The sequence below is a fragment of the Oncorhynchus nerka genome, linkage group LG16, assembly GCF_034236695.1.
Source record: "Oncorhynchus nerka isolate Pitt River linkage group LG16, Oner_Uvic_2.0, whole genome shotgun sequence".
Classification (NCBI taxonomy): domain Eukaryota; kingdom Metazoa; phylum Chordata; class Actinopteri; order Salmoniformes; family Salmonidae; genus Oncorhynchus; species Oncorhynchus nerka.
This window is the reverse complement of record NC_088411.1, coordinates 18315693-18327614: the sequence shown is the minus strand read 5'-3', so window position 1 is coordinate 18327614 and position 11922 is coordinate 18315693. Positions and strand designations below refer to the sequence as shown.

Sequence of the window (11922 nt, the reverse complement as noted above, 5' to 3'; positions counted from 1 at the left end):
TTTACTCAGGAAGTCTATTGGGTATGAAGCTACAAGCTTGGCACACCTGTATTTGGGGAGTTTCTCCCATTCTTATATGTAGATTATCTCAAGCTCTGTCAGGTTTAGTTGAGTTTAGTTTATTTTTTTTATTTTTTTTACAGGGACAGTGCACATTAATCAACGTTTCAGTAAAAGTGCCGGTTTTAGCCAGCCGGCTAATTTTCAACCGCAGTCCCTGGGCAGGTTATTAAAAACAATTACAATATAGACAATAGCAACATAGAACAAGCAAGACATAGCATACAGACAGAGCAACATAGGACAAGCAAGACGTAGCATACAGACAGAGCAACATAGAACAAAAAGCAGCAAGACAAAATTCATAAAAGCAACAAAGTGTTTCCACACCTCACAAGCTACAGACAACAGACAACATGGAAAGCGGCAACACACAGCTAGGGACCATGTTCACAAATCTGATTGACCTTTAGCCATGTCTTCAAGCGTTTTGTGAAAGTGTGATATGTGGTGCAGTTATGTGTGTCTGATGGCAGTGTATTCCAGACATGGGAAGCTCTCACAGAGAATGCAGATTTACTAAAGGTGCTTTTCCTTAGGGGAACTATACAGTCACCTCTCATGGCAGACCTTGTGGATCTGCTGCCATATGTCTGGGTTTTCTGTTTAACAAAAATATTGAGTGGAGGGGGAGCCAGGCCATTAAGGATCTTGAATACAAGACATGCGTCGGTGTATTGCACAAGATTTTCCCAACTCAAGAGCTCATGCTTTCTAAGGATGTGACAATGATGATGGCTATTGGGCTTCCTATCAAGCACTTTGAGAGCCTGTTTGTAGACAGACTGAATAGGTTTTAATGTTGTACAGCAAGCTTGGGCCCAACTAGTCAAGCAGTATGTTAAGTGGGGGAGTATCATAGATTTGAAGTACAGTTTTGCTACCTCTGTAGTCAAACAATTTCGTATAAATCGGAAATTAGCTAGGTTGAATTTGGTTATTTGAATTACCTTTTTCACATGCTTTTTAAAAGAGAGGTTGGAATCAAGTATGATGCCAAGGTACTTAAAATCGGATACCACCTGGAGCTTCTCCCCTGACACATAGACATCTGGCTCAGTAGCATCTGTTGCCCTCTTTGTGAAGAACATGCAAACAGTTTTTTTCACATTGAGATGCAAACACGAGTCACTGAGCCACTTTGTAACCTGGACCATTACAGTAGTGAGTTCTTGTGCAGCTTGTTGTTTGCTCTTTGCATGCACATATATCACTGTATCATCTGCATACATTTGAACTTCAGACCCAGTACAGACAGAAGGCAGATCATTAATGTACAGGCTGAACAGGAGGTTGGATGAGGAGTGTCGCTGCACAGCTATTTCCAGGTCTCTCCAGAGATGTTTGATTGGGTTCAAGTCTGGGCTCTGGCTGGACCACTCAAGGACACTCAGAGACTTGTCCCAAAGCCACTCCTGCGTTGTCTTGGCTGTGTGCTTAGGGTCGTTGTCCTGTTGGAAGGTGAACCTTCGCCCCCTTCTGAGGTCCTGAGCTCTCTGGAGCAGGTTTTTATGAAGGATCTCTCTGTACTTTGCTCTGTTCATCTTTCCCTCGATCCTGACTGACATACCCAGTCCCTGCCGCTGAAAAACATCCCCACAGCATGATGCTGCCACCACCATGCTTCACCAGGTATACCCAGGTATACTCCAGACGTGACATCGGGCATTCAGGCCAAAGATTTCAATCTTCGTTTCATCAGACCAGAGAACCTTGTTTCTCATGGTCTGAGAGTCTTTAGTTGCCTTTTGGCAAACTCCAAGCAGGCTGTCATGTGCCTTTTAATGAGGAGTGGCTTCCATTTGGCCTGATTGGTGGAGTGCTGCAGAGGTGGTTGTCCTTCTAGGGACCTTCAATGCTGCAGAAGTTTTTGGTAACCTTCCTGGATCTGTGCCTCGATACAATCCTGTCTCAGAGCTCTACGGAGAATTCCCTCAACCTCGTGGCTTGGTTTTTGCTCTGACACTCACTGTCAACTGTGGGACCTTATATAGACACGTGTGTACCTTTCCAAGTCATGTCCAATCAATTTAATTTAACACAGGTGGACTCCAATCAAAATGTAGAAACATCTCAAGGATAATCAATGGAAACCAGATGCACCTGAGCTCCATTTCGAGTCTCATAGCAAAGGGTCTCAATACTTATGTAAAGAAGGTATTTCTGTTTTTTATTTTTAGTACATTTACTAACATTTCTAAAAACCTGTTTTCGCTTTGTCATTATGGGATATTGTGTGTAGATTGATGAGGAACATGTTTTATTTAATCAATTTCAGAATAAGGCTGTAACGTAACAAAATGTGGAAAAAGTAAAGGGGTCTGAATACTCTCTGAATGCATTGTATGTATTATTTACTTTCACTTACTTAGCTAGCAAATGCAGTTAGCTAGTTTAGCCTCCTCAAACACCAGTTTCAAACAGAGAGGGATGCTATGTTAGCTAGCTGGCTCTGGCTATCCAACACTGGAACTCTTCAAAGTCAAGGTAAGCTTTTGGTTTTATACATTTTTGCCACTGGGGCCCACCGGTGTAAGTGGTAAACTGCTTGCTGTACACTGTACTGCATGATTGTAGCAGGTTTACTAACGCGTTAGTTGAAAAGCGTTTCTTAAACAGAAGCAAACGGAATGAAACTGGGATAAAAATACCAGAATTTATCCAATATAAACTCTAATTTGCAGCTGTTGGACTAATGATTTATACTCAGATAAGCTAGATGCAGGCAAGAGTGTGCAAGGAGGTATGGAATGTGGCACTGTCTGTCACCTTGATTATTTTAATAAGGATCGGACCCTTTTTAACCATTTTTTCCAAAATTGAACTGCCTGTAGCTCAGGACCTGAAGCAAAGATATGCATATTCTTGATTCCATTTGAAACAAAACACTTTGGCGTTTGTGGAAATGTGAAATGACTGTCGGAGAATATAACATATTAGATCTGGTAGAAGATAATACAAAGAAAAAACATGCTTCCCCCCCTCCCATCTTTGAAATGCAAGAGAAATTACATAATGTACTATTCCAGATTATGCACAATTTAGATTTTGGCCACTAGATGGCAGCACTATGTGCAAAGTTTTACACCGATTCAATAAAATAAAATATAATATATAATATAATAATATATAATATATAATATATATATAATATAATATATAAAATAAATATAGAATAACTTTTTTTTATCATTCTGTGTCTGGGTTTTTATGCTGGATGTGAGTAATTTAGCAGGTCAATAGTATAATGTATTGTTTTTCAATGTTTATTAAATATATATTCAGTCAAGTCACTTCGATTTTTTTATGTCCCTTTTAAATGTTTGCAAAGATGTGTTTTTTATTGTTACTTGCTGAAACAGTCTGTCAGGTGGTGGGTGCAGCTGGTGCATGAAGTCAGGCGCAGGAGAGCAGAGATGAGTGAACAACGCACTTTACTTAAGAAATAGCACAGAGTAACAATACCAATGTGCGAACAATAACGGTTGCCACAAAGCACGGGTGAAAACAGCACCTGGGGAAAAAAACAGCCGGAAACGTACCGACCTGAACAATAAACAGTCACACACAAAGACATGGGGACAACAGAGGGTTAAATACATGACCAGTAATAGGGAAATGAAAACCAGGTGTGTGGGAAACAAAGACAAAACCAATGGAAAATGAAAAGTGGATCGGCGATGGCTAGTGGACCGCCGAGCGGCACCCGAACAAGGAGAGGAACCGACTTCAGCGGAAGTCGTGACACAGTAATTAGTTTTGGGTTAGATTATGATCTGGAAATGTCTATTACACTTTTATAAAAGTTATTGAGTGAAATTAGCATTCGTCAACCTCGGATGTGTATTAAGTAGGCATGTAAAGTGGAGTTGAGTGTTGAAAGCCTAAACGTATAAACTTAATTGACCAGGAGAGATAGTTGACTAACATATATATATATATATAAATACTTCAAACTATAATCCTTGTGAATGTTGACCTGTTTAAAGGTCTTACTCATGTCGGCTACGGAGAGCATTATCACACAGTCTTCCGGAACAGCTGGTGCTCTCATGCATGTTTCAATATTTTCAGCTGGCTTGGCTCGCTATGACAGCACCCCAAATTTCAATTTATATAAGGTGGATACAATTCCTATTGAGAGGAATGCACTGTGTTTGTTAAAGTGAATATTAGGAGATAACCTATTTGTTTGAGCTCCTCTGTGAAACCCTGTTACAGAGTATGTCTTTGCATAGTGTGGCACTGTTGTTGGCTCCCTTGTGAAGGGGAAGAATATGAGCACCATGGTCATGGTGAAGTAGAGTATTGTAGTAGCCACACTGGAGAAGTAATGCGTGTCGTAGACAAACAATTAGACTGTCATGAAGAGACTGATCAGGAAGGAATGACGCCACCAGCGAGTCCTATTAAAACACAACACAAACTTAAGGTTCTGCTCAATAACATTTTTTGACACAGTATTGAGGTTTTAGCGCTTGGGATAAATGTAATGATATGAGAAAGAAACATTTGCATCATTTAGAATGTTTTCATTAAACTGAAATAGATTTACTGTTGACACGAAGACTTTACACTTGGTGGCTAAACATAACGACACAGACAATCTGGCAAACTGGAAAGGTTAGAAATCTGTTTTGACAAATATTACGCATTTACATACAAAGAGAGAGAGAGAGCACAGTAGGTCATTATTGTGATAACCAGATACATGTATTTATTGCTCCACCCATCTCTGTACACAAGTGGAAGTAGCACAGTAGGATGGTGGTCTTGGAGCAGGTGATGAGAAAAATGATGAACACCAGGAACAGGAACCCAAACATGTAGTACATCTTGTGAGATAAAATACTCAACAATCAATCAAATTCAGTCTCCTTGCTTAGGGGCTGAGTTGACCTTGGTTCAAACAAATTATTAGGCATTTACTTATTCGTTAATGTGTAATTAACATCTACAATCTAATAATCAACGAATTACTTGTTTGTTTCTTTGTGAATCATTATACATGCACAACTAGGCTAATTCAAAGCTCATGGTTGAGTGGCAGACTTGATTCTTGTTCTTACCAGATGCTGTTGAGAATGGAGAAGTGCTGGATGAAGATGCAGTCGGAGGTCAGGATACCCCCCATGACGATTCCCGGCATGGGCTTGGTGAAGAAGGAATGTTAATGGATCTGCCGAGTGATCTTGTTGGTTCGCAATGGCTGCTCAATCGCCTGGAGCACATAGAGCAGCATAGAAACTCATCAAGACCTTGTTAGACCCTTGATTATGTGCTATGTTTTCTCTGACTTTTATGCAAGGGTGAAAGAGATTGCAAACAAATGGGGGGAAATGCACATGATGTAAAATGACCTGTTAAGAGTTATTCATACAGACAGTGCGATTGATAGGTGAAACTCACAGGCTTCTTGAAGCCGATCTATACTAGGCGCCCACGAAGGTGAGGGGCACGGGGATGCTAAACCACAAAGCCAAGATGGCCACCAATGTGCTCGAAGGGGATGGCTGCCAAGAAGCCCTCCACCCACAGGATTATGTTAATCAGGAAGAAGTCTGCAAACAAGATCCTGAGAGAGAAGGAGAGAAAAGGGGAGAGGGAGGGCAGGACCTTGAATATCTCACAGAAACAATCGGCAACATTATCACACAACAAGTCTAAAGACATGTTTAAAGATGTTTTCAGTCACCATCTTCCAAATGGATAACTTTGACCCATTGGCATGCAATATTAAATCTGACGGGCAACAGCATCACCCCCATAACCTCCATAAAGTCTATAGACAAGTTTAAAGATTTTTCAGTCAAGCATGTTGCCATGATGTGTAGAAGCTGTTATTGACAAAAGTGAATATTAATAATGAATGCGTAGAAAACGTTGTTGTTCCGTGTACAACCGATTTGAAGAGAAATGTGGATGGTAGTCATGGATAATGATGGATGTTAGTCATCCTAGATAATCATTTAAATTCAAATGTAGTCCACCTCAAATCAGTTCTACAAATGAATGACTATTGGCGCCCCACGTTGGGTTTGTGCCGTGAGGGTGATCTTTGTGGGCTATACTCTGCCTTGTCTCAAGATGGTAAGTTGGTGGTTGAAGATATCCCTCTAGTGGCGTGGGGGCTGTGCTTTGGCAAAGTGGGTGCAGTTATATCCTGCCTGTTTGGCCCTGTCTGGGGGTGTCGTCGGACGGGGCCACAATGTCTCCCGACCCTTCCTGTCTAAGCTTCCAGTAATAGTTTGTGTCGGGGGCTAGGGTCAGTCTGTTATCTGGAGTATTTCTCCTGTCTTATCCAGTGTCCTGTGTGAATTTAAGTATGCTCTCTCTCTCTCTCTCTCTCTCTGTCTCTGTCTCTCTCTCTCTCTCTCTCTCTCTCTCTCTCTCTCTGTCTCTCTCTCTCTCTCTCTCTCTCTCTCTCTCTCTCTCTCTCTCTGTCTCTCTCTGTCTCTCTCTGTCTCTCTCTCTCTGTCTCTCTCTCTCTCTCTCTCTCTCTGTCTCTCTCTCTCTCTGTCTCTCTCTCTCTCTGTGTCTCTGTCGCTCTCTCTCTGTCTCTCTCTCTCTCTGTGTCTCTCTCTGTCTCTCTGTCTCTCTCTCTCTGTCTCTCTGTCTCTCTCTCTGTCTCTCTCTCTGTCTCTCTGCCAACTGACATTTACTCCTGATGTGCTCACCTGTTGCACCCTCTACAACCACTGTGATTATTATTTATTGACTCTGCTGGTCATCTATGAACATGTGAACATCTTGACCATGTTCTGTTATAATCTCCACCCGGCACAGCCAGAAGAGGACTGGCCACCCCTCATTGCCTGGTTCCTCTCTAGGTTTCTTCCTAGGTTCCGGCCTTTCAAGGGAGTTTTCCTGTCCACCGTGCCTCTACACCTGCATTGCTTGCTTTTTGGGGTTTTAGGCTGGGTTTCTGTACAGCACTTTGTGACATTAGCTGATGTAAGAAGGGCTTTATAAATCAATTTGATTGATAGACTACTGTCTCACATTAACCAGGACAGCCCCGATCAACAGTCACAAAGTGATTTCAAGATACCCAGCCAAAAACCCCAAAGAGCAAGCAATGCAGAGGCAGAAGCACACTGACTACCTGGCTAAACTTGATCAACAGGGGTCTGGAACAAGGTAGAACGCCCAGTGATATCAGGCCAGGGGTCCACAGCTGCAGTCGCAGTGGCAGCACAACCAGCGGCTCAGGTCCTGGAGACACAGGAGACACAGAGAGAGCATGCCTAAGATCACACATTACACCAGGGCTCCAATGCTGCTTTTCCACTGTAGCATCAGTGATGCACTACAGTATACACCAGTGGAGGCTGGTGACTTGAAAAATTGAGGAGGATGGGAGATCCACGGTATAGGTGCGGAACGCACAGAGACGGCAAAGTGTATTTCAAAAATCGTCAAAGACGAATTATTTTAACCTAAAGCATTTAATAAAGACATTTAAAGTACAATATTATGGGGAATGGGAATGAGAGGGCTACTTACACCGTGTTGGAAAGGGATCACAGCAGTGATTGAATGAGGGTATGAGGCATGAGATAAGGTGTTCAGAGGCTTGACCAGTGCAGGACAGGATTTGACTGGGAAGAGAAACTATAAGACAACACACTACACAGTTAGACAAAAGAGATACAAATGAGTTAGTCCAAGCAAGGAGTAAAATCATTGATGTGATTGCATAAGTGATTGTCTCTACATACGTGCTGCATTGCTTGCTGTTTGGGGTTTTATATAGAAGGGCTTAATAAATTGATTTGATTTGATACGGTAATTAGAGAAACTTGATAGGGGTACTCGCAGTGCTTGGAGGGGAAACGTGGCTTCAGTTCATGTCAGGAGAAAGTTGACAATGTTAGTGGAATGGAGTAGTCATCACCTCTTAATCAGGGAACAGGAGGGGACTTGGCTATGAATACAAATAGCAGATACATTCCATTACAGCTGCACCATTGTAGGTTTGGACAACAAGCTTCTCCATGAACTTAAACTCAGACATTCAAAATTCATAAAGTCAAACACAGACTGTGCATCTCGCACACTTGAAACATTAAATTAGCCCAAGAAATGTTCCTGAATAAAGCCCTGATCCTCCATATACCTGACAACTGCAAGCAGACTGGTGCAGGTCCCAGAGCGGTGGGGCAATTTTTAACAGTTGATCAGACTCAAACATCGTCTCATTTTCATCCGATACAGCATGTCAGATTTCTAATGTTTAGGTGTAGCCTAGGCTGCTGCAACATTCATGTCATGATTTGTTGCTTGTGTCTGTCCGGAGTGATTATGTGTTATCATCTTTGCTAAATAAATTACCGGAGGGAAGTGGAAAGCCTACCTGAGCACATGTGGAAAAAAATGCGCTGCGTCAACCTCTCTCTATAATATAATTCTTAATGGATGAGGCGATGGTAGCTATCAAATCATTCAGTATTGTTTTCAACATCCCAGAAAAGACAGTCGAATGTCCATATGTTCAGCAAGTAAAGCATCATAACGGGCAATTACCTCTGCAAGCTCCTTGTAGTTGCCCTTGTTAACGGAACTTTCCCTCAAGTCATGTCCCCCTATAAGCAAATTCTTGCATGCCCTGCTTTTGTTTTTTCGTTTAGCTGAACGATCAATGTTCAGGTCACTGCACCCACCTTTCAACCAAGGCTCAGACTTTCCAAAATGCAGGTAAGGCCAGCAATACAGGCGGCCTGATGAAAGGCGTCCTGTTAACCAGCTATAATTTTGATTCAGGTTAGTATTGAACACCCTCAACCTTTTCATCCGTCTTCATGAAACTGATTTCAGGCAGAGATCGCCCCTCGTTTTTAATTCGCACCTTTTGTGTGTACCCCAGAGAAAGAAAGGGGTTCTTCAACAAAAAGTCCACAACATTTCTGGCAGTGTTGGCCTTTCTACCATTCTGGCGTAGAAAACTGCACACTCGTGCTGGTAGCTAGCTAGCTACTGAAGTTAGCAAAGCACATTTAAATACATTTGTTCTAAAACCAAGAAAACAATTTATAATATACCTCCTCCGTCTCCTGTAATTTGAAAAAACGAATTTGAATGGAATATTATCCCAAATATGGTAAACTATCACTCTTCACTCATAATCTCTATCCAACAATGTCACCAAGCCGTGACATTGTGTGTGATCTGTGTGGTAATATTATTTGAATCAGAACCATTTTCATTGATTGTTATAGCCTAATGTTAGGTGGATAACATTGAACCTAGTTTGTTAGCTTTAGCTACCTGCAGATTCATACTACAGATATGACAATGTTTGCATTGGTAGTATGAGTTGGGATTATTCCGGTTCATTGTTTAGATAGCTATCTAGCTACCTAGCTAGCTACATGTCTAAACAAAGACTCCACTTCGGCTGGATTGTTCCATGGCCCATCAAATTAGCCAGGTATGTCTGGGGGTGATTACGGCCATCTATTGTATTTCATCCACATGTGTACACGTCTAGACAATAGTGACCCATCCACTTAGCTAGATGTGGCTGGGGTGTGGTTCTAGCATTTCCTTCACATGACCCTTCAAGTTAAGGCTCTATTTTAACTTCATACACATCTCTCTTGTTCCATGAGCATGTGGGAACTGTGCGTCATGCCTGGATCGGCTGCTTGCTTTCTCTGTGAAAATCCATGCCATAGCCAACCGCGTTACCGCTAGGACCAACTTTTGGTTGGACTTAAATATCTCCTCCATTGCTGCCTGAAATTGGCACTTTGGCGCACGTTTGAGGACACACCTCAGATATTGCCACACCTCTCACTTCAGTGCAAGCGAGTTCATATAAGACAAGTAAATTGCCATTCCTGACGCAAGGGTTGGTAAATAGCACAACGGCAGCTTTAACAGGTTGAAATTCCCAATGAGCTTGTGTTTTCGAGAATTGCACTGGCTTAATGCCAGATGAAAAATAAAGCCCATAGTATCCAATTTCCATCACCCCCTGACACTGACAGCCCACATGGATACTTTATGACCAATCTACCCGACGTGTGACAGGTCTCATCAACAAAACATAATGTGGACAGATGGGTAAACTCATAGTGAGGAATATTTAATCAATACACTCTTAGAAAAATAGCTGCTATCGAGAACATACAAGGGTCCTTCGACTGTCCCATTTTTAGTTCCAGGTAGAACCTTTTTGGTTCCAGTTAGAACCCTTTTGAGTTCCATGTAGAATCCCAAAAAGTTCTACTTGGAACCATAAAAGGACCATCCTGGAACCAAAAAGGGTTCTCCTACGAAGAACGCTTTTGGAAACATTTTTTCTAAGAGTGTACAGAAGGATGGATAAGAGAAGTCCTCCCGTAAAGACGTTCAGTAATATCTGTGTGTGTTTGAACTGAATATTAATCTTGTCAGTGGCCTTTATCTCCTGTGCTCTGTGGAGACATTAAGAACCAGTGGGAGTCTCGCTGCCTCTCTCCTTTTTTCCCTTATATCACTTTCTCCACGATTTTCTCTCCGATTTTCTGCATCTGCATTGCTTGCTCTTTAGGCTGTAATAGTTGTAAAGCACTCTGTGACAACTGCAGATGTAAAAAAAAGGCTTTATGAAATAAATGGGATCGATTGATTGATTTTCTCATTTTCCACCCTAAAATGTTCCACTCCGAACTCCCAAGCCTACTTAGTAACATCAATAATTCACTCCTTTCTCTCTCTCTCACACACACGCACCTGCTCTCTCTCTTTCTCCACTCTCTCTCCCACTCTTCTCTGGTCTACACTGGTTGCTCTGGTTCACGCTGTCTATTGTCCATGTATACTGAGAGATAGAGATGGAGAGAGAAAAGGGAGAGAGTCAAACCGCCACACTTGGGCAGAGGCACCTCACCCCAGGAAATATGGATAGGAAATTATAGGAGAAGAGGAGAATAGTTCTCAATTTCCTGTGTCCTGAATGAAAAAAAGACAACAATATCCTGACAGCACAAAGGATGTAATGACATTTGAAGGGTCTACCTTTCGGATTCATACAATATTGATAACACCATACATGAAGTATTTCCATATATGGACCACCTTATAGTTTGAAATTGTGTCAAGTATAGACCATGTTTTATAATTGACTTACATGGGTTACTATAGTATCTTTAGCTGCTAGCTAGCCAATTCAATTTAGTGGACAATGGAATTTTTGATAACCAAGTAATATATTGGGGTTGATCTGAGCTTGGAGCTAGATGAATGAGAGGGGGGGTGAAACTGGATGAAACGGAACGCTAATTTCCTGGACAAATAGGAACAATCCTAAATAATTGGAAACCTCTTCCAATCAAGGTAATAGCTTTTTCTGTTCTCTTTGTCAAATTGACAAGTATTGCAGGGGACATTCAGGTCAATCTGGGAACAAATCAACTTGAACAACTATGGTTGGACTTCCTGAGGATTCCTCTCATCTGAAAGAGTGGCTGTGTCTCAAATGATATCCCATTCCCCATACAGTACACTACTTTCGACCAGAGCCCTAATTGTCTCAGTTTACACCATATTCCCCATGTGTGGATAGGGCCAAAGTAGTGCACTATCCTAGGGATATCACGCCCCAGGATAAGACCCAGATGCAGATATCCCATATCCACTACTTTCGGGATAATTGTCTCAGCCCCAGGATAAGACCTATCAGGGATATCACGCCCCAGGATAAGACCCAGATGCAGACAGTTCAAATCACAGATGTTTATTGTCAAAACGGGGCAGGCAAACGACAGGTCAAGGGCAGGCAGAGGTCAGTAATCCAGGGCAGTCAGAAAGGTATAGAACCGCAGACTCAGGGGATAATGGGGCAAATGGGCGACACCTGGAGGGGGGTGGAGACAA

At 42.0% G+C, this 11922-nt stretch overlaps 1 long non-coding RNA gene across 2 annotated transcripts; it reads right to left on the bottom strand.

Moving 5' to 3' along the window:
* Positions 1-4029: 4029 nt before the first annotated feature.
* LOC115144578 (uncharacterized) lies at positions 4030-11672 on the bottom strand. Of its 2 annotated transcripts, XR_010459327.1 has the most exons (4): positions 7567-11672; positions 7166-7275; positions 5470-5635; positions 4030-5281 (listed from the first exon to the last, which is right to left on the bottom strand). It is a non-coding gene; the product is annotated as an uncharacterized LOC115144578 (long non-coding RNA). The 2 variants fall into 2 exon arrangements; XR_003865834.2 differs by having other exon boundaries at positions 7166-11672.
* Between the last annotated feature and the right edge of the window lie 250 nt (positions 11673-11922).